The sequence below is a fragment of the Rhinoderma darwinii genome, chromosome 11 (assembly GCF_050947455.1).
Source record: "Rhinoderma darwinii isolate aRhiDar2 chromosome 11, aRhiDar2.hap1, whole genome shotgun sequence".
Taxonomy (NCBI): domain Eukaryota; kingdom Metazoa; phylum Chordata; class Amphibia; order Anura; family Rhinodermatidae; genus Rhinoderma; species Rhinoderma darwinii.
In genome coordinates, this window is record NC_134697.1 from 63,142,042 (window position 1) to 63,163,282 (window position 21,241).

The 21,241-nt window shown below is 43.0% G+C and overlaps 1 protein-coding gene across 1 annotated transcript in view; it reads right to left on the bottom strand.

The window, feature by feature from the left end:
• Nucleotides 1–19,384, bottom strand: part of CHST3 (carbohydrate sulfotransferase 3) — a 98,386-nt gene extending 79,002 nt beyond the window's left edge. Inside the window, exon 1 of the mRNA XM_075841677.1 lies at nucleotides 19,086–19,384. The gene's annotated coding sequence lies outside the window, so the exon portion shown is untranslated. The remainder of the gene's footprint in view (nucleotides 1–19,085) is intronic.
• Nucleotides 19,385–21,241: the final 1,857 nt, after the last annotated feature.

The following is a 21,241-nucleotide window of genomic DNA, read 5'->3' on the forward strand; positions in this document are numbered from 1 at the left end:
TCTATGCATCCCCTATAAATAGAAGCTGCATCAAGCACCGTCGCTACAGCTACAGTGATTGGCTGCAGCGGTCACATGGGATGAAACACAATCCCAGGAGGCCGCGCTGTAGGGAGGGACACAGACTTCAGGCTAAGTATGTGTTGTTTTTTTTCTGAGTTGCATTTTTTGAAGCGGATTCGCTGCGAACCCACCATAAAAAAACGCAACGACTGCTATTTGTTGCAGGATTTACCTCCCCATTGAATTCAATGGGGAAAACCCGCAACAAATAAGCAGCGTTTACACAAATACAGTTGACATGCAGCGGAATAAAACGCCACACTGCAGGTCAATTTCTGAGCGTTTCTTCTGCTAAGTATTTACGCAGCGTGTGGATGAGATTTGTTTTATCTCATCTACTTTGTTGCTACTGTATTTGCGGCTGATATTCTGCAGCCAATTCCGTTGTGGAAAAAACGCCGTATTTATGCAACGTGTGAACTGACCCTAACAGTGATCACAGTGATCTAGTGCTTACTAAATAAGGTATTATGTCTTAAGGACTGGTTGTTTAAGTTGTTTTATATCCCATGTGATAATACAAAACACGGATGCTTGACTTGATAGGGTATGTGCACACGCTAGCTTCCTTTTACGTCTGAAAAGACAGACTGTTTTCAGGAGAAAACAGCTGCCTCGTTTCAGACGTAAAAGCTCCTCCTCGCATTATGCGAGGCGTCTTTGACGCTCATAAATCTTGAGCTGCTCTTCATTGACTTCAATGAAGAACGGCTCAAATTACGTTGCAAAGAAGTGCCCTGCACTTCTTTGCCGAGGCAGTATTTTACGCGTCGTCGTTTGACAGCTGTCAAACGACGACGCGTAAATGACAGGTCGTCTCCACAGTACATCGGCGAACCCATTCAAATGAATGGGCAGATGTTTGCCGACGTATTGTAGCCCTATTTTCAGATGTAAAACGAGGCATAATAAGCCTCGTTTATGTCTGAAAATAGGTCGTGTGAACCCAGCCTTATGCTAAGGCCCCATGCACACGAACGTGCTTTTGCGGCCGCAATTCCCCCAAAAATCCACGGGAGAATTGCGGCCCCATTCTTTCCTATAGGACCATGCACACAACCGTGGTTTCCACGGTCCGAGCATGGCCCAGGAGCCCGAACCGCAGAAAGAATGGGTAAGTCTTATTACGGCCGTGTTCTGCGGTCCGGGCTCATTGAAAATAATGGCCGCGGCCATGTGCATGGCCCGCGATTTGCGGGCGGCTCATGGCTGACAGTCCGCTGCCGGCCGACCCGAAAATCGCGGCCGTGCACATGGCTACGGTCGTGTGCATGAGGCCTAAAGCTTTGACTTGCTTATAAAGTGTTATATACAATTTGACTTGCATTTTATTACATGCATGTTTATCTGACACTGAATGTTTAATAAAAACAGTTCAACAAAAAAATCTAAATAAGAGTAACTTTGTAAATATTTCTCTTGTCTAATTCCACGGATTGTAAGCTATTTTGCCACTCATACCCATAGTAAAAGAAAGAAAAAGGGAAAATAAAAATGGAGCTTTTTTCTTTAAGAATCTCCATGTAGTTTCTGTGCACCCCACTTAAAGGGGAAAGTCACTCAGAATTGATCTTATAAAATACCATTGATGTATGTCAGAGATTACAGGCATGGAGTCTGCGATCTTACACATCCACCAATTTACCAAACTATAGCATGTCAAACCCCATCAGCACTGCAGAGATCTTCATCACTGGACACGACATTCTAAACACATGGCCAATAAATCTGGTATCGCAGTAACTAAAAAACTCTCCCTCACTAAATATGGACTGGTAGGCTACTACGTGTGCCACCAAACTAATGCATCCATGTTCAACCTGTCGAGCCCGAATATTACTAATATGACTTCTTAAAACCATATAGCTTATAACATTTTAAGAACAGATAATATATTTATCAACTAGCTCTAGGAGCAAACCATTGTTAAGTGGACAATATGACAAAATACATTATAGATTTATATTCTCCAGTCTGTTACCTTGCATTGATGACCTTCATATGCAATTTGTTTCTCTGTTAACTCTTGGTTTCAACACCTTAAAAAAAACATGGACTATAGTTTGGATAGTTTACGGAAAATGAAAATAATACATTGGCTGTGACTTCATCAATGTACAATTCCCTTCCATGTTTTATAAAAGTAACCATTCAAAAGTACAATATTAAACTGAGCAATAATAGAATAATCATTCATATGCAAAAACCTTCCTATAGAAGCATATACCAATTTTCACATGTATGTATTTTCAGCATAAGGTCACTTATCTGATATCCAGATGTTTTCACTCTTAGACTTCATGAACACAGCAGACGTGCCAAAAAATGGCGCACGTTTTTAATTAATTTGGCACCATACACTTTTTTTCTAGAACATTTAAATACTTTTACTAGGCGTAAAAAGTATCCAAAATACATGACAATTTTGGTCCACTGCAGATACTCCATTCTTTTGGAGCAATTTACAACAGAATTTGCTTGCATTTTACTTAGTTAATCTCCCCCAATGTCTGCATTGCTAGAGAATGAATAAGATGTAAAGGAGGAAATCTTCCACATCTGGGATGTTAAACCTGATGTCACAAAAGAAGCAAATTGCTTAACATCTGGATACTTCAGACATAGAAAGTTCATTCCTTTTGGCATGAAGAAGTAATATGATAGCTTCAAATGCCATTTTTTGTTACTCAATGTGCCTTTAAAGAGTAGCAGCATTTGAGTGCTGTGTGAACGCTGGCAGGGCATTATTCAAGCATTGGACAGTTTTTAGTTTGCTTATTTTTATACTTTTATTTAGGGAATATGTGATCATTTGCTGGTGAATAAAAAATTCTACCAATTGTTCATCACCAAAGGTTCTAGAATATTGCTGACATTATCCATAGGCATATTTACAATACACCTGTGGCTACTATAGAGTATAAGGGTAAGGGGCTCCAGCTTATATTTGCCCCATTCCACTTCTGAATATTATGGGTCATATTACATGTAAGATGGACCCACTGCCACCTAAGCATTAACAAAAAAAAGCAATTACGGACTTATTCGCTTCTATTGGCCACGGACATCTTTCCGTATCGCTACGGATAGGTGTCTGTGCCGTAGAAGTGTACTGCAAAAGATAGGACATGTTCTATCTTTTGCTTTTTACGGGCCGTGCTCCCATACTTTGTATGGGAGAATGGGCCGAAAATGCAGGCTGCGGCCCGTGGCCAGACATGCCTGCAATCGCAGGCCGTGATTACTGCACAGCCATGTGCATGAGGCCTAAGACACACTCTGTCTTTATTTACAAGAGAATCTACATGGAAGGAGTGTTTCTAAGGGCCTGTTCACATCTGCGTTGGAGGTGCCATAAAGGGCCTTCGCCACAGATCTGTCCCCCTGATGGTACCCATTAAAGTCAATGTGTACCATCAGGTGGTGATTGTGTCAGTCATAAGTCAGTCATTATAAGTCATATATATATATACACGTTATATGTCATTATAAGTCAGTCATTAGTCTGTGCTTCCAGTATTTTTGCTGTTCTGCTCCTCTGATAGAGCAGACAAACAAAACACCATTTAATGTGTGAACCCAGCCCTACACCGCTGTCTCGAAATGCTAAGATCTGAGACCCTCATGCATACTCACTGCACAACCAGTGGGAAAAACTTTGAATGGAGCGGCAGTCGAGCATGCGGTGTGCTGCTCCGATAGCCCTATAGACTTTGAATGGAGCGTCAGGGCGTATATGCTCGACTGCCGCTCCAGTCAAGCTCCTCCTCACTGTGGGGGGTGCAGTGAGGAAAAATGGAGAGCTCAGGACCCCCATTCTAGTAAGTCCCAGTGGAGGGGAGCTCAGGCGATAAGAAAGTTATCATCTATTCTGTGGATAGGTATTAAATGTCGATCTTCAGACTACCCCTCTATCTCCTTCTCTATTTTTATTCTGGCCTTAGATATCAGATTTCAACTAAATGAAGCTTTACCAGACACAATGTCACCATCGTATATGGGCTGTGTTCATCCAAAACATATGCTATGAATCCTAAATTTTGTAAGTCCCCTATAAGGGAGTCATCTCAGTACACGATACATCTGAAATGACTAGACATGTTCTGATATCGTAATACAATGTCAGTTATAAATTGTTATAATTGTTATAATCTCCCGGACTGTGGCTATGATCTAGAAGGTGTATAATAATGTTTGTGGGCATAGGCTAAATACATATGGATCTATAAGTGTTTTTATGCCCCTCTGTCACATACTAAAACACCGGTATTAAAAAATGGCACAATAGATGTGGGTCCTGTTATAGATTTTTCATTGGGGCCCAGAAACCTCAAGTGACGCCTCTGCTTATTTTGTATATCAATAGCCTACTACAGAAATTTTCAACAATGGACTTAGTTTAAAAGGAACCTGTCACATTGAACATACTGTTTTATTGATGAGCAGGAGGAGCCGAGCGGATTGATACATCGTTTTATGGGAAAATATTTAGTATAACTTACTCTGGGCTTATAAATCCACTGAGTGGTTTCATTGAATGATTGATAGCACTCCCTTAATAATTGTACATACAGAGATAACTGTCAATCATTGGGTAGCACCGCCTACTTAACCCCTATGAATAACATACAAGCTACAATGAATCTTTTCCCACAAAAACATGTATTAAACTGTTCACCTCCTGCTCTATATCATACTGCCCGCAGATAGAGCAGGATGTTTGGCTCTGCCCTGTACATGAGGCCTGAAAGAGGATCTGTCACTAGTTTATTAACTCCATATCTCCTAACTAATCTAATAGGCGCGATGATGAGTGTTAACTATAATGTGATTTTCTTTTCAAAAATGTTTATTATTTGCAAATCTTTCAGCCCACACAGTATAGTATCCCATAGTGCCTCCCACACAGTATAATGCAATATAGCTGCCCCCACACAGTATAATGCCATCTAGCTGCCAGCATACAGTATAATGCCCCCATAGATGCCCCATAGAGTATAATGCCATCTAGCTGCCAGCATACAGTATAATGCCATCTAGCTGCCCCCACACAGTATAATGCCATCTAGCTGCCAGCATACAGTATAATGCCATCTAGCTGCCCCCACACAGTATAATGCCATCTAGCTGCCAGCATACAGTATAATGCCCCCATAGAGTATAATGCCCACACAGATGCTCTCATACAGTATAACGCCCACAAAGATGCCCCCATGGAGTATATTGCCTAAACAAATTCCCCCATACATCATAAAGCCCCATAGCTGCCACCATACAGCATAATGCCCCCATAGCTTCCCCCATACAGTATAATGACCCTATACAGTATAATGCCCACACAGATGCCTAATGCAGTATAATGCCCCCAAAGCTTCCCCATACAGCATAATGCCCCATACAGTATAAAAACCCCATAGCTGCCCTTGTACAGCATAATGCCCAATAGCTACCCCCATACAGCATAATGCCCCCACAGCTGCCCCATACAGTATAATGCCCCTATAGCTGCCCATACAGTATAATGCCCCTTTTATCTGCCACCATACAGTATAATGCCCCCACAGCAGCTCCATATAATATAATGCTCCTATAGCTTCCCCAATACAGTATAATGTCCCCCTACCTGAGGAAGCAGATACAGTTGACAGTGGGACATACCACCGGCCGCCCGGGACACCGTCCAGAATCCAGGAGTGTCCCGCTATATCCGGGACGGTTGTTCTTTACCTTTTGTTTATGCTCCACTCCTGGTTTTGGTTTCCAAATAGTGATGCAAACTACTGACCTAAATCATGTGAATGTGGCCTCAAAGTATATCCACATGTGGCAGATTTGTGGCAGACATTTCTGTGACTGTTTCCTTCCTCTGAATAGGGCTTGTAGAATTCATGAGCTTGAAACAAAGCAACCCTATTCAGAGACATTAAGCGAATTTGAAGTCACAGACATTTCTGAAACAAATTTGCCGTGTGCAAAAATACCCTTCCTACCCCTGCACACAACGCATATTAGATGAGGAGTTTTCGAACATTAATCCAATAGCGGAATACAGTACGAGCCATGTGGGTGAGATTTGAACAAATCTTATCTACATTCTGCAGAATACGGAAATTTACCTGCAGTGCAGATCTGGAACTCCGCGGATTTCACTGAGGATTCAAATCCATGCTGAAATCTGCACGTTACAGTTTTGCTGCAGCTTCGCAGCGGATTTGGGGAAAAATCCGCAGGTGGATTTGCAGCAGATATTTCTGCAACATGTGCAGGGGGGGGGCCTTATAGTATATTTACAAAACTTGTTAATTGACCCAATGAAAGCATCATGATCTGCATCGCATTGACTTTCTGGTGGTGTAATCAATACTACCCAATACTTTAATAATGAATGTACTGATCTCCACCAAACTGTGGCTTTGAAGAGTCCTTATTCATGTCATTCATGTCAGATTTGAAAAGGCCATTGTGAATTTTTGACTTGAATTCTGCAGCTGGAAATTGTTGGCCAGAATCTGCTCACTGCGGGGATCCTTGCCATTTATTCAAGAATCTTTTACATTTTCTTTCTTTTGCAATGAATGGCGTTGGTAAATAAGAGGAAATAGATTCAGCAGGAATTCTACATGTTTAAAAGAAGTCTTTATCCCACATTAAATATAGGCATATATATATACTTTCTTTTTTTTTTTTTTAAAGTAATTTTAAATATAATTGTACATGGTGTATAGAGAAAACGGCAGGCCATCAAAGAACTGCAAGTAATAATGGATAAGTGTCCTTGAAAATTCAAAACAGGGCCTGGTCAATTCCTGTATCAAACATGCTAGAGGCCCATATAGTTATGTGCAGTGAATAGTACGTGTATTTGGACACAAGGTCACATTCTACATATGGGTTGTCAGGTTCAAATACAGAGCCCTTTCATTGCATGCTTTAGACCGGGTTCACAGTTTTTTGCAGGAGGAAATTCTGCCTCAAAATTCCGTTTGGAAGTTTGAGGCAGATTTTCCTCTGCCTGCACGCCGATTTTTGCGGTGTTTTTCGCCCGCGGCCATTGAGCGCCGTGGGCATAAAACACAGCGAAATACGTTTTCTCTGCCTCCCATCGATGTCAATGGGAGGTCAAAGGCGTAATCTCGCGAAGATAGGGCATGTTGCTTTTTTCTCCCGTGAGCCGGTTTTACTGCTCGCGCGAGAAAACCGCCTCCGCCTCCCATTGAAATCAATGGGAGGTATTTTCGGCCGGTTTTTGGCGAGTTTTGCGGCGCGGCTTCCGCGTCAAAAAACTCAGTGTGAACCCAGCCTAAGGGTATGTTCACACGCAGTGACCAAAAACATCTGAAAATACGGAGCTGTTTTCAGGCGAAAACAGCTCCTGATTTTCAGACGTTTTTGTAGCAACTCGCGTTTTTTACGGAAGTTATTGGAGCTTTTTTTCAATGGAGTCAATGAAAGCGCCTCCAAAAACGTCCCAAGAAGTGACATGCACTTCTTTTTCGCGGGCGTCTTTTTACGCGTCGTATATTGACAGTGACGCGTAAAATTAAGCCTCGTGGGAACAGAACACCGTAAAACCCATTGCAAGCAATGGGCAGATGTTTGTAGGTGTAATGGAGGCGTTTTTTCAGGCGTAATTTGAGGCGTAAAACAACCGAATTACATCTGAAAACAGTGCGTGTGACCATAAGTGCATGTAAACAAACGGCGCTAAATTCAAAGAAGAGATGTGGTAAGTGGATTTTTTTTTTTCAAATACTGCTTTATTTAGGTTGTTTGTATAAGGGGAAATGTATGACACACTTTTTGAAAATTTGATCGTATCTCGGACAACCCCTTTAAGGCCAGGATCACACACACAGTTTTAGGCCAGGTTCCCACATACAGTAAATGCTGCAGAATTTCCGCAACAGAATTATGCGGAAAAATAATGCAGCATAAACGCTAATTAACCTGCAGTGCGGAATATAATGTAAATTTATGCTGCGTTTTTGTTGAACAGAAAGCCAAGTGTTGTGACATATGTGAAGTAATCACAGAGATTACGCTGCAAAAATCGCAACTCTGGAAAAAAAATCCTTACACAGAACGCCCTTCTTGTTCCTGCAGTCCGGCCTCCTGCACTTTCATCCCCTGTGATCGCTGCAGCCAATGACAGAATGCAGCGTCACATGGCCTGCAACGTCATCGCAGGAGGTCGGAGCGGACATCAAAGGATGGAGGGGGTATATACGAGCGCTTTTTTACGCAGGGGAAATTCTATCAAAAAAAATCGCACCACAGGCGGAAAGTACTGCGGGTTCCAGGTCAGACACGCCGCGTGATTTTTACGCAGCGTATCCGACCTGTGGGAACCCGGCCTTAAAAAAAAAAAGAGGCATTGTTGTAAAGGATGTGATATGTAGAGGAGGGGGGGCTATGGCCACTTGACTATACAGGTGCCAAAAAATTCTATTGGCAACCCTGCTGCAGGCAGAAGGTTACTGAGCTGAAAACCGTGGCAAAAAGAAGTGGCTCACATTTTGGTGATGCACTCAGTATACCACTTTGCCACAATAAATGCATGTTCATAAATAATTTTAAAGAAGCTGTGAAATGTTCCTAGAACGGCTTCCATGGGATCTGAAAACTATTTTAAATTAAATTAATGGAAGAATTGTGTGACTTACGCTTTTTTCAGAATCCTCATCTGATGAACGGACCTTTTAACAGTGATCGAGTGTCCCAATTTGAAAAGATGATTAGTCTGAACATAGAGGAAGTAACCTGTGGACAGCTACAGTATATAGCACTATAAGCAGAAGCAGGAAAACACTGTATGGCAATGACACATGACCAGTAAAAGCAGCTGATAAAAATGACTGCTCTGTGTCCTTAGAAGGGTTGGCTGTGCACATCGATTTCTTCCTTTTTTTTTTTTTTTTAAACATGAAACTCAAACATGCATATGTGTAGTTCATCAAATATTGGTTAATAATAATCGCATTACGGCCCCATGCACACGAACGTGTTTTCCACAGTCCCGGACTGCAAAAAGTTAGGACATGTCTTATTACGGCCGCATTTTGCGGTCCAGGCTCATTGATATGAATGTACACGGCCATGTGCACGGCCCGGGATTCGCGCAGGTCACACTCTGCAGCAGTCTGGGCCGCAAATCACGGGCCGTGCACACAAATACGGTCGTGTGCATGAGCCCTAAGACCAGCATTACACACAAACCTTTGATGCAGATTTTGGCTCACTTTTCTGAGCCAGGGTAGTGGACACAAAAAAAGGAGATGCATCAGTCTTTTCTTTATACCTTTCCTTCCTTTTGTATCCACTTCCGGCTTCAGCTCAAAAAACAAAGACAAAAACTGCACCAAAACTGTGTGTGTGACCCTGGACTAACAGGAAACATTTTTTTTTTTTTAAAGTTACTCAAATCTGTGCACTATTTTCTCCAAATTGATACATGAACATTTGAGGATTTGAGTACTATCCACCAACTGAGCACTGAGGACTACAATAAAGAACAGCATTAACATTTCAGTTCATATTATAGCCATGTTTGCCTACGTGATTTTTTTCTTTTTTTCTAGACAACTTATCCAAATACCACAGACAAATTTTTTACGGTCAAATTGAAAACTCGTAATAAATCATAAAGAAAAGTGATATATGTCCATAGCTGAGATACTAATAAGAACACATTAGCAGAATTTACTCTGAACATAACTACAACCATAACAACCTGTAGAAGTTTCTACATTATAAAAAAAAATTATTATTTTTTTACTAACACTGGAAAAAAGTCCCTTATCTTAAGAACTCTCCATGAATTTAAGAACAGTTGGCAAACCTGATGATAGATGTGTATGTGACCATTTTGTTTAGACATACCTGTCAGTCCATTTTACATGAAATATCAAATAGGTCAAACATCGAATCTTAGTATGCAAGAGAAAAAGGAAAAACCACACTAAAGAGGAACAGATAAAGAAAATTTAATCCAACCAGATCCAACATCCTGATCTGGATGTCATTTTTAACTAGTAAAACCAGTGTGAAGCCCTAATAGCTGTCTGGGTACCCCAAATGTCTGTATGAGCTTGGTGCTCTGCTGGGTTCAGCTGAGATAAACTAAGACCAAGAGAAAAGCCCGGAACTAGGGGGCGCTGTTGTCCTCAGAGCTGATACTGAAGAAGAGGCTTGCAAGAAACAGTGAACGTTTCTTAGGATGATATAACTTGGCCTCTCAGTTATTCAGTTATGTTTGGTTCAGCAATGATGTCTCATCTTATAAAGTTTGCCCCAAAGTAACACTATAGGAATAACTTTTCTTATGTCATAAAATGTTTGGACTTATGCACACTGTATAAGTGTATTGCTATAACATATAGAAAATATGGAGATCATACAGGCAATTTGGTAATCATCAAGTATCATGTGAGAAACCGACAGGAGGAAAATATGTACAACTGATAATCACTATTTGTATACTCGCTTATTAAAGCTGACAATACACTCAAGATTATAGACTGCCGAACGAGCGAGACAGACAAGACGTGTGAAAAAGTTGTTCTGTCATGGTGGATTTTTTTGGTCATTGTCAGGTACAGTCCATGCCCAGACCGGGCCACTGATCAAGGCAGAGATTGATCAGGGATTTAACGTATTAACTTCTAGAGTCGTTGTCCCAAAACAACAACCTTCACAGATCAACAAGGAATGATTGTTCAACCAAACTTCCAGCACCATGGCTCCCCTTCATCAATGATCACAACCCGATGGTGTAAGGGTAACAATTCTAGAAGTGACTTGAGAAAAGCTAAAGATATAAAACTCATTTTCACTTCATTTGTCACCGCAAATGTGTTACTGATTTGCATTTAACCTGAAACTTTCTAATTATGGTGAGAATTCCTTATTCACAGCCTAGTACAACAGTGATAATGAATATTAGCAGGCATTGCATAGTGTAATGTTGCGCCTATGTGTTACCCTGCCAAAACAGTCAATGTTTAAGTGGAGGGTTGCTGTGTTATAGTGAAAGTGTTACATTTCTGGAAACCTGTGTAACCCTTTATGTACTATAAAAGACTATATGAGCAACAAACGAAACTCGTAGGGGAGAATACCTCTTTTATATGGTATGTATTGGAACATGGCCATATGGGCCAATAGTAGTCTACAACCGACATATTACAAATCTGTACAAGTATTCGTAATACAGCTGCGTCCTTACAGAAAAGCCAAATGTAAATTGGATGTCCATAGTGTAATTTATTGGATACCAGTGGAGACTGATCTTCTATGTGCCCGAACTCCAGCTCTAGAGCGTTATTGCCAAAAGACCTTTAAGAGCAGTGGTCAATATAAAGTTGCCCACATCTAGAGTTGCCATCTTTTCCACCAAAAAATACCAGTCAGGCTTAGGGCGGGTTCACACATGGCGGAATTCCACTTAAATTCCGCTGCGGACACTCCGCAGCGTTAATCCGCAGCGGAGCCGTTTCTCCATTGACTTTCACTTTAATTTAGCAGTGTTCGTTTACACGATGCGTACAATTCCGCTGCGGAGCATAGGCTGCGGAGCGGAATTTGGTGTCCGCAGCATGCTCTGTCTGTTGCGGAGCAGTGGCGGACTCATGGCGGAATTTCTCCATTGACTTCAATGGAGATTCTAAGTTCCGCAATGAAGTCCGCAGCTGTCATGCACATGTCATGTGTGCTGCGGATGCGTCTTGCTTTTTTAACTTGACATTTCTTCATTCTGGCTGGACCTAGGTATTTCTAGGTCTACAGCCAGACTGAGGAAGTCAATGGGGCTCCCGTAATGACGGGAGCGTTGCTAGGAGACGTCTGTAAATAGTCACTGTCCAGGGTGCTGAAAGAGTTAAGCGATCGGCAGTAACTGTTTCTGCACCCGGGACAGTGACTACCGATCCCAATATACATGTATCTGTAAAAAAACATATAAGTTCATACTTACCGAGAACTCCCTTCGTCTGTCTCCAGTCCGGCCTCCCAGGATGACGTTTCAGTGTAAGTGACGGCTGCAGCCAATCACAGGCCAAGCACAGGCTGCAGCGGTCACATGGACTGGCGCGTCATCCAGGGAGGTCGGGCTGGATGCCGAAAGAGGGACGCGTCACCAAGACAACGGCCGGTAAGTATGAAAATCGTTTACTTTCACTAGGGAAAGTGCTGTCCCTTCTCTCTATCCTGCACTGATAGGGAGAAGGGAAGCACTTTTCCCGCAGTCTGCAGCAGCTAGTCCGCATCAATGTACTGCACATTTTGTGCAGATCCGCTGCAGAATCTGCAACGCAGATTCTGTGCGGCATCGATGCGGACAGTTGCGGAGGAATTCCGCCATGTGTGGTCATGCCCTAAGGATGTATTTACATGTGCTGGTTTTGTGTCATTTTTTTTTTACTGATATTTTGTGCAAATCGCGATATAAAAACACAACAAAACAGCATTTGTAAATACATCCCAACATTGGGATGCAAACGGAAGCTATGGTTTCTGTTTGCCTTTCCTTTGATGGGTTCCTCTGACAGAAAGCTCAGACGGGACTCAACAACTGACAGTGAACGCTGATGTGAACACACTCTTAAAATGTTTCTGCCGAATGGACAATCTTCATACATAACCCTATTAGGCCATGTTCAGATGTGGCGTAATTTTTCCGCCGCAAATGTTGGTGCAAATTTGGGCCAATTACGCAATGAATCTGCAGCAACATTTGCATATTTGACAGGTAATTCAGACGTTGCGGATATCACAGCGGACTTGCCACAGATTTCAGTTTTTGCATTGCAAAGACTGAAATCCGCAGTGAAATTCCGCTTCTTCTCCGCAACGTCATGAGCTGCTGCGGAGGGAAAATTCTGCACCACAGCCTGATTTCCGCACAGTTATTTTCTGCAACGTCTGAACTAAGTTTCCTAAAAATGTATAGAAACAAATGTAAAAAAACGGCTGCTGCAGAATTCCACTGCGGACTGTCCACAGCAGAATTCAACAGCAATTCCGCCACGTGTGAATGTGCTCTTAAGCTTTTACACATTAATTTTTTATTATGCTATGACATGCATCTTTTCAGAATGTACACTGAGAATACATAACACAATTTTTCCATGATATTTGACTTGAGATGTCTGCTGTTCAAATAGTAAGGGCATGACCACACGTGGCGGATTTCCTCCGCAACTGTCGCATCAATGCCGCACAGAATCTGCGTTGCAGATTCTGCTGCGGATCTGCACAAAATGTGCAGAAAATTGATGCGGACTAGCTGCTGCGGACTGCGGGAAAAGTGCTTCCCTTCTCCCTATCAGTGCAGGATAGAGAGAAGGGACAGCACATTCCCTAGGGAAAGTAAAAGAATTTCATACTTACCGGCCGTTGTCTTGGTGACGCGTCCCTCTTTCGGCATCCAGCCCGACCTCCCTGGATGACGCACCAGTCCATGTGACCGCTGCAGCCTGTGCTTGGCCTGTGATTGGCTGCAGCCGTCACTTAGACTGAAACGTCATCCTGGGAGGCCGGACTGGAGACAGACGCAGGGAGTTCTCGGTAAGTATGAACTTATATGTTTTTTACAGATACATGTATATTGAGATCGGTAGTCACTGTCCCGGGTGCAGAAACAGTTACTGCCGATCGCTTAACTCTTTCAGCACCCTGGACAGTGACTATTTACAGACGTCTCCTAGCAACGCTCCCGTCATTACGGGAGCCCCATTGACTTCCTCAGTCTGGCTGTAGACCTAGAAATACATAGGTCCAGCCAGAATGAAGAAATGTCATGGTAGTAAAAACAATACGCTCCGCAGCACACATAAGATCTGCGGACTTCATTGCGGAATTTTGACTCTCCATTGAAGTCAATGGAGAAATTCCGCCATGAGTCCGCCACTGCTCCGCAACAGACAGAGCATGCTGCGGACACCAAATTCCGCTCCGCAGCCTATGCTCCGCAGCGGAATTTTACGCCTTGTCTAAACGAACACTGCTAAATTAAAGTGTAAGTCAATGGACAAACGGCACCGCTGCGGATTAACGCTGCGGAGTGTCCGCAGCGGAATTTAAGTGAAATTCCGCCACGTGTGAACCCGCCCTAACTCTTCTGTAGAGCACTGTTACTTTGATGGAATAGCTCTTTCTCATATTTTAGATATTGATGCTTTCTATTAGATTGATACTGTAGACATTATATCAGGATTCAAACTACATTTAGATACAAGTTGTTTGTAGAAACATGGGGAGACATTTATACAATAAATTAGCATACTGTATTTCTCATGAACAGTGATAGATATATATAAAAATGTATTTATGTTGTCTGTTCTTTATGCACGGCCAAACGACTGGACCAATCTGCACCAAATTTGGCACATAAGTAAATCAGGCACTTCCGAAGGACTCAGCTCTCTAGGGCCTACTGTTCACTACATATTTTAAAAAAAATGCAATATATATGTATATATATCTATATAAGGAAGAAAATCTTGCAGCACTCCGATTATGAATGTCAAAAAATGCGGTTTATTCAGCCAACATCAAACAAGTTTGTTTGTGCTGCAAGATTTTCTTCCTTATATGTATATGGTCTGTGGATCGGGATCACTTGCTTGGCACCCGTCATTTTTTCTGTGGTGCGTGCCGCTGCTCTCTGCTGGTGTATATATATATATATATATATATATATATATATATATATATATTTGTATATATATATATGTATACGCAGTATATATTTATTGTTTTTGTTGTGAGTTGGGGCTTTTGTGTTTGATTGCTTTGCAGAAAAGCAATTGAACGTGCTGTGAAATATGATGTTTCCTGCAGTTATATAAAGCAGTTTTGGGTGTTTGCTAGATGAGGTTCTGCTGTATGAGAATCTTTCAGACACATGGCTATACTCACAAAGGAACTAAAAGCAATCCACTCTTCATTGCTTCAGGCTTTGAAGTCTCTTATTATTTTGGCATGTTTTAGGTGAATGTGAGTATGAAGCGGAGGGCTTTAATGCTTAGCAAACATCTATTCAAGCCCAGACTACTCTGTGGTTCAGATCTATCTGAACTCCAAACACCGCTGCTCTCAGACCACTGTGGGAAGTCAATTATGTCTTCACATATATAATCATCATCCCCCACCAAGTGTTCTCCAGACTCTTACAATAGGCTATTTATTTATTGGCATTTTGTATACTAGATAAAGCCTGTTAACAGATAGAGCAGAACCACACAATGTAAAATACAGATCAGTGAATAGGCCACTTCTGTCTGACAGCTGTTGGAAGGAAAGTCCATTTTTGCAGAGCAAAAAAATATGTCATTTAAAGCTAAATCAATGAGTTGTCTCTTATAACGGTTTCTTAGTTACATCCGTTTCTGGAAGAGCTGGGTGACAAGCCATATTGTTGACCTAAGGCTGAGTTCACACGTCGTGGATTTCACGCAGATTTTCAGCGCAGATTTTACACTTTGCAATGCAAAAGGGTGAGATCTGCGACAAATCCACAACGTGTGAACTCAGCCTTATAGCTCCCACAGACTAATTTGTTTACTTATGCAGAGATTTATTCCCCGCTACACCATTCAGGAGTTCGAAAAAGCTGGGTGTCATTAGGCATAAGTAAAATATGACACTATCTAAAATAACATTATCAGGACAGCAGGCAGCTTTACCTAAAGCTTAAAGGGTTAGGGTATGTTCACACGCACTATTTATGGACGTAATTTGGGCGCTTTACGCCTGGAATTACGCCCAAAAATACTGCTTGAAAGCGTCGGCAAACATCTGCCCATTCATTTGAATGGGTTTTACGATGTTCTGTGCCGACGGTCATTTTTTTTGCACGCCGCTGTCAGAAGACGGCGCGTAAAAAAGACACCCGCGTCAAAGAAGTGCATGTCACTTCTTGGGACGTAATTGGAGCCGTTTTCCATTGACTCCATAGAAAAAACGCCTGCACATGCCATTACGTCTGAAATTCAGGAACTGTTTTCGCCTGAAAACAGCTCCGTAATTTCAGGCGTATCGGACGTGTACGTGTGAACATGCCCTATCTGAACATTTGTCAAATTTCTAACATGTCATAGTGACATGTCAGAAGTTTTGATTGGTGGGGGTCCGAGCACTGAGACCCCCACTAATACCTAAAATGAAGAGGCAGAAGCACTCGTGTGAGCGCTAAGTTGCTTAGTTTCTGTTCGCGCTTTTTTGGAAAACTATGTAGCGGCGTACGGACTCAATAGAAAGTTTATGAGCCCGTACTCCGATACATCGGCTGGGGTCTCAGTGCTCGGACCCCCACCAATTAAAACTTCTGACATGTCACTATGACATGTCAGAAGTTTGTTGAACGTTTGGTTACCCTTTAAGGGCGGTTGGATATGAAGACCAGTTTCCTCTGTCGCCACTAATCATGGCTAGTGCTGTGTGCTGCCTTCCAGGCTCAAATTTGCTAGCAAGTCCCTGGAGAGATGTATCTTCATTTAGTATTGAAAAATCAATTTCCTTCCTCCATCAGAGCAGATCAAGGGAATGCCGGACGAAACGGTTCCGTTGCAAAACGGATACCACTGACGGCCAATGGAACCCATTGACGTGATTGGGTTCCGTTGGCTTTCCATCAGGGTGTCCGTCGCTTTACTAAAAACAATTTCTGCCGAATCTGCGACGGAGGCCCCAAACGGAGCCTCCAACGCAGATGTGAAAAGCCCTTTAGTAGACATCCTGTTCTTCTCAAACAGCTTTCCACCTTTGTAAAAATATTTAGCAAAATATTTTAAAGATGCATTGAACTATATTTGTAATATACTTACCGATGCAAAGCAGTAGATGTCTTCAAATACCGATTGTCACGTGACACCGCCACCATCAGAACTTTTCTGTTCCGCTGACGTGCAGACCAGTCTTGATTCTTTACTTCCGGACGAGCTCCTCTTCCTGTCGTCTCCACGAACGGTGCGTCATGTGTGACGTTCCTGTAGTGGGCTGTCCCGAACAACGACTTGCTAAACTAGCGCCTGCGCCTTTCAACTAATGTTTACTTGAATCACGCATGCGCAGTAAAAGTATGTGGTGCATGCTGGGAGCAGAATGACCGGAAGAGCATTGGAAGAAACACACAGAGGTAAACAAACCTCTCTATGTAAACAAAACAGCGTATGGCCCTGTTCACACAGAGTTTTTTTGCAGGCAGAAAATTCTGCCTCAAAATTCCGTCTGGAATTTTGAGGCAGATTTTGATCTGCCTGCACGCCGTTTCCGCGTTTTTCGCGGCGTTTATCTCCAACAGCCATTGAGCACAGTGGGCAAAAACGCGCAAAATGCTTTCGCTGCCTCCTATTGATGTCAACGGGAGCTCAGAGACGTAAAGGCCCGAAGATAGAGCATGTCGCTTCTTTTTCCCGTGAGACGGTTTTTCTGCTCGTGGGAAAAAAACACCTCTGCCTCCCATTGAGTCAATGGGAGGCATTTGCGGATGTTTTTTGGCGCGTTTTCCAATGCGGTTTCTGCGTCAAAAAACTTGTCAAAAAAAACTCTGTGTGAACAGGGCCTTATGCTAAAAGAAAATGAAAAAAATTAAAAGAACAATATTAAGGGGGCTTATAGAAAATAAGAATTGGTTCAGAGATTTAAAAAAAAAATACAAAAGGTATTGGAAAACCCCTTTAAGGCCATCTCCACACACTATTTTTTCAGTGTTTTCAAACCTTTGGTAAAAAAACGCCTTGAACTTCAAGTGTTTTTTACGAAAACGCGACTGAACCCAAAAAAGTTAAAACTTTCACTATAGACTTTAAGTAATTAATGCAGAATGATGTACCTGTACGTCATCTGCGGGTACTAGTTGCCGCATAATGGCGTACATTTATCTCATTCTGATGACATGGGCACAGGAGTTGTGCAGGCATGATCACCACGGGAGCCCAGTTGCCTTAGGGTCAGTTCACACGTGGCAAATTTGTTGCAAAAATATTTGCGACTGGAAATAAGTTCCATTCATGTGAATAGAGTTAATTCTTCTGCAAGCACATGAATTTCTCAAAGCCCTATTTAGATGAATGGGACAGTCTCCGAAATTTCTGCAACAAACTTTTACTGTGTGAATTTACCCCTTAGGGTATAAACAAACTCGGCATATTGGTTGCCCAAATTTCTGCGACTGTCACATTCATCTGAATGGGTTCGCCGAAATCGATGCACAATCGGCCTAAAATATGTGGAGCCCTTTTGGCTTTGCTGTATACTACATGTACCATGAACTGTACATCAGTAATGACCACATAGAGGGTCCTTATTCTCAAATCGGTTTCAGATTTCCTTGTTCACTGAAGTTCGGATGACTGCTGCCAGTAACAGATCACATGAACCAGGCAGGCGGTGGCACAAGATGCCAAATATAGGCATTTTATGAGACGCTGTCAAACGGGCATTCAGGAATAGTAAAGCTGTCAATTGAGGAAATGTCTATGGGGATGAATGCAGATGATCAGAGCAATGTGCACATCTGCAGGTTATAGCCACAGGCTGTATGTTCAATGCATCGCAACACATCATTGTCCCCAACACGTCACGCAGCCAAATACATGTCAAAACAAAATTCATGTAATATTGACCTCAAATGTTCAAATATTTGGCACTTTTATTTTAGTTCAGTCTGGCATCACATACACAAAAATTGGGCTGATGTAATAGAACAAATCATGTAAGTGTCAAGCAATGGTCAACCTGCTGCCAGTAACCTGATGGCACCTAAAATAGTCTTCATGTAAAGAGAACTCACAAATCCCCCCATAATATAGAAATCTAGAAGTAGAACGTGTGTAGGTTTTATTGCGGCAAGCTGATGTGATTATGTGTGACTCGGCTCAATGCTCCTTCATCTTCAGTTTCTAATAAGCTTTTCAGTTTTCACATTATAATGATGGAAATATAAGGCAGGAGGAAAAAATGGAAAGTCCAAAATCGGAGCTCGCCCCCTTCCTGCGCGCTCCTAGAAGTAAACGTGTACTTACTGTGTGAGCGCAGCACCGGCTTCCGTCCGCTTCTGCTCCGTTTCTCTCACTCTTCTTCAGTCTAGTGTGAATTAAACATCCAAACCGGGTGACAATGAGCCCAGGGGCGCTTGCCAGCCAGCAGCCGGGCAGTCCGCATCTCAGCAGCTTGTTTCTTCCTCTGCGTTAATCTTAAATGTACGTCGCTAGCGCATAGGGTTTCCTGTAGCGGCTCAGGCACTTTACGGTATTCCTGTGACCTGCGCCTCTTTACCTCCAGCCGATGTATGAAGTTAGAAGCGGAGGGAGAAGTTGGCGAGTGAGACTTGAATGGAGGCAGGAGCGCATCATTCCAGCGTCTGCCTACAGGAGGAGCTTTGTAAGGATCCCCCACCCCTCTCACCACCCTCCATGTCCCCTCATGTCTTCCCCAAAGCCATCAGTTACTTCTTCTCCACACCCTTCGTGCTCCCCTCCTCCATGGAAGCAGCAGCATCACCCCCTCCCCTTCCTTCTCCGGGGATCCCTATGAACAACAACCTCTCTGTTGCTTTGTCTCACTCCAGCACCAAGTCTACTCTGGCACTTTTTCTCCAAAAATACAAGTCATTTCTTTCCGTCGCCCGTTTCTTCCTGGTTTTATTTACTGCTGCCCCCACAGACTTGTTAATATAAGGACTGCCTGCAATAAACAGCATTCATGCGGTACAGGACGGCTTCCCTGCAGTCCCACATCTGCCGTGTGATGCGCCACAAGTTGTTGGAACCGCTGGTTTACTGATGTAAAATTTAGCTGAAAGACTCAGGCTTCGTTCACATCTGCGTCGGGACGCCGTTCATGGGTTCTGTCGGAGATATCCATCAGGGGAACCCATGAACGGAACCCTGTCTGAAACAAATGGAAACCTATCATTTGCATCAGCATTGATTTCAAAGGTGACGGATCCGGTGCAAATGGTTTCCGTTTGTCACCGTTGTTTAAGGGTTCTCGTCATTTTGACGGAATCAATACCGTAGTCGACTGCGCTATTCATTCCGTCAAAAGAAGCAACGGTGACAAACGGAAACCATTTACAATGGATCCGTCAGCATTGAAATCAATGGTGATGCAAACGGAAACCTAGGGTTTCCGTTTGGATTCAGTTTATGGGTTCCCCTGACGGAAAGGGGGTGAACGGGACCCCAGATGTGAACGAAGCTGAGAACATTGCATCCTTCAGCACATCCATTTCCATTGTATGTTATTTTCTATTTATGCTCTTTCTGCAATATTTTCCTCACATGTTATTTGTTTTGAAAAATGAATATTGTGTGTACTATAAGTGAAGAACTGGTGGTAAATAACATCAAATTTTAGGCAGGGTTCACACTTGCACTGTGCTGTTCCGTTGTTCTGCTCCCTCAGAGGAGCAGAACAAGGGAATAACGGAAGCAACGGTTCCGTTGCACAACGAACGCCACCGGTTGCGGTGGAACCCATAGATTTTAATAGGTTCCGTCGGGGTGTCCGCGATTGTAGCAGACAAAATAGCGCAGCATGGTGCGCTATTGTCTCCGGCAAACCATGCGGGATCTGCGACGAATGCCCCTAACGGAGCCTCCGACGAAGATATAAACAGAGCCTTAGCTTGGAAATTACTGATCAATCAGAAAACCCTTAGAGCCACTGTTCTCTATAAGGTGCACGGCCGCGCACCTTCTACGGTGAGTGGGGGACTCACTAAACTTTAAAGCCCACGCACAGTTTTTTTCTGCCGTCCGGCAGAAAGAAGCACTGTCCTGGATTTCTTCTGTGCTCGCGTATGATTTGCACTGCGCATGCGCCAAAATTTACATGTGCAGATAAAGTGCAATCAAGAAGGGTGGCGGGCAGAGAGGAGGACTTGGAGTGGCTTGAAGAGAGTGGACTTGGAGTGGCTGCGGACAGTGAGGAGGCGGAGCGTATGACGGTCTGCGACTGTCACTGACTGAGGTGACCTCAGTCAGAGACAGACCGTCATTGGGTCGGTCCCTGGACCTTGGAGTTATCTGGTCCTGACGTCACAACCACGGCTCAGACCGAGACCAGGCAGTGGGGGAGTGTCGGACTTACTAATCGCAGCCCTGCTTGTAGCTTTCCAGCGCTTAATTAGCGTGGGAAAGCTACAAGCGGTGCTGGGATTGGTGAGTCTCACAGT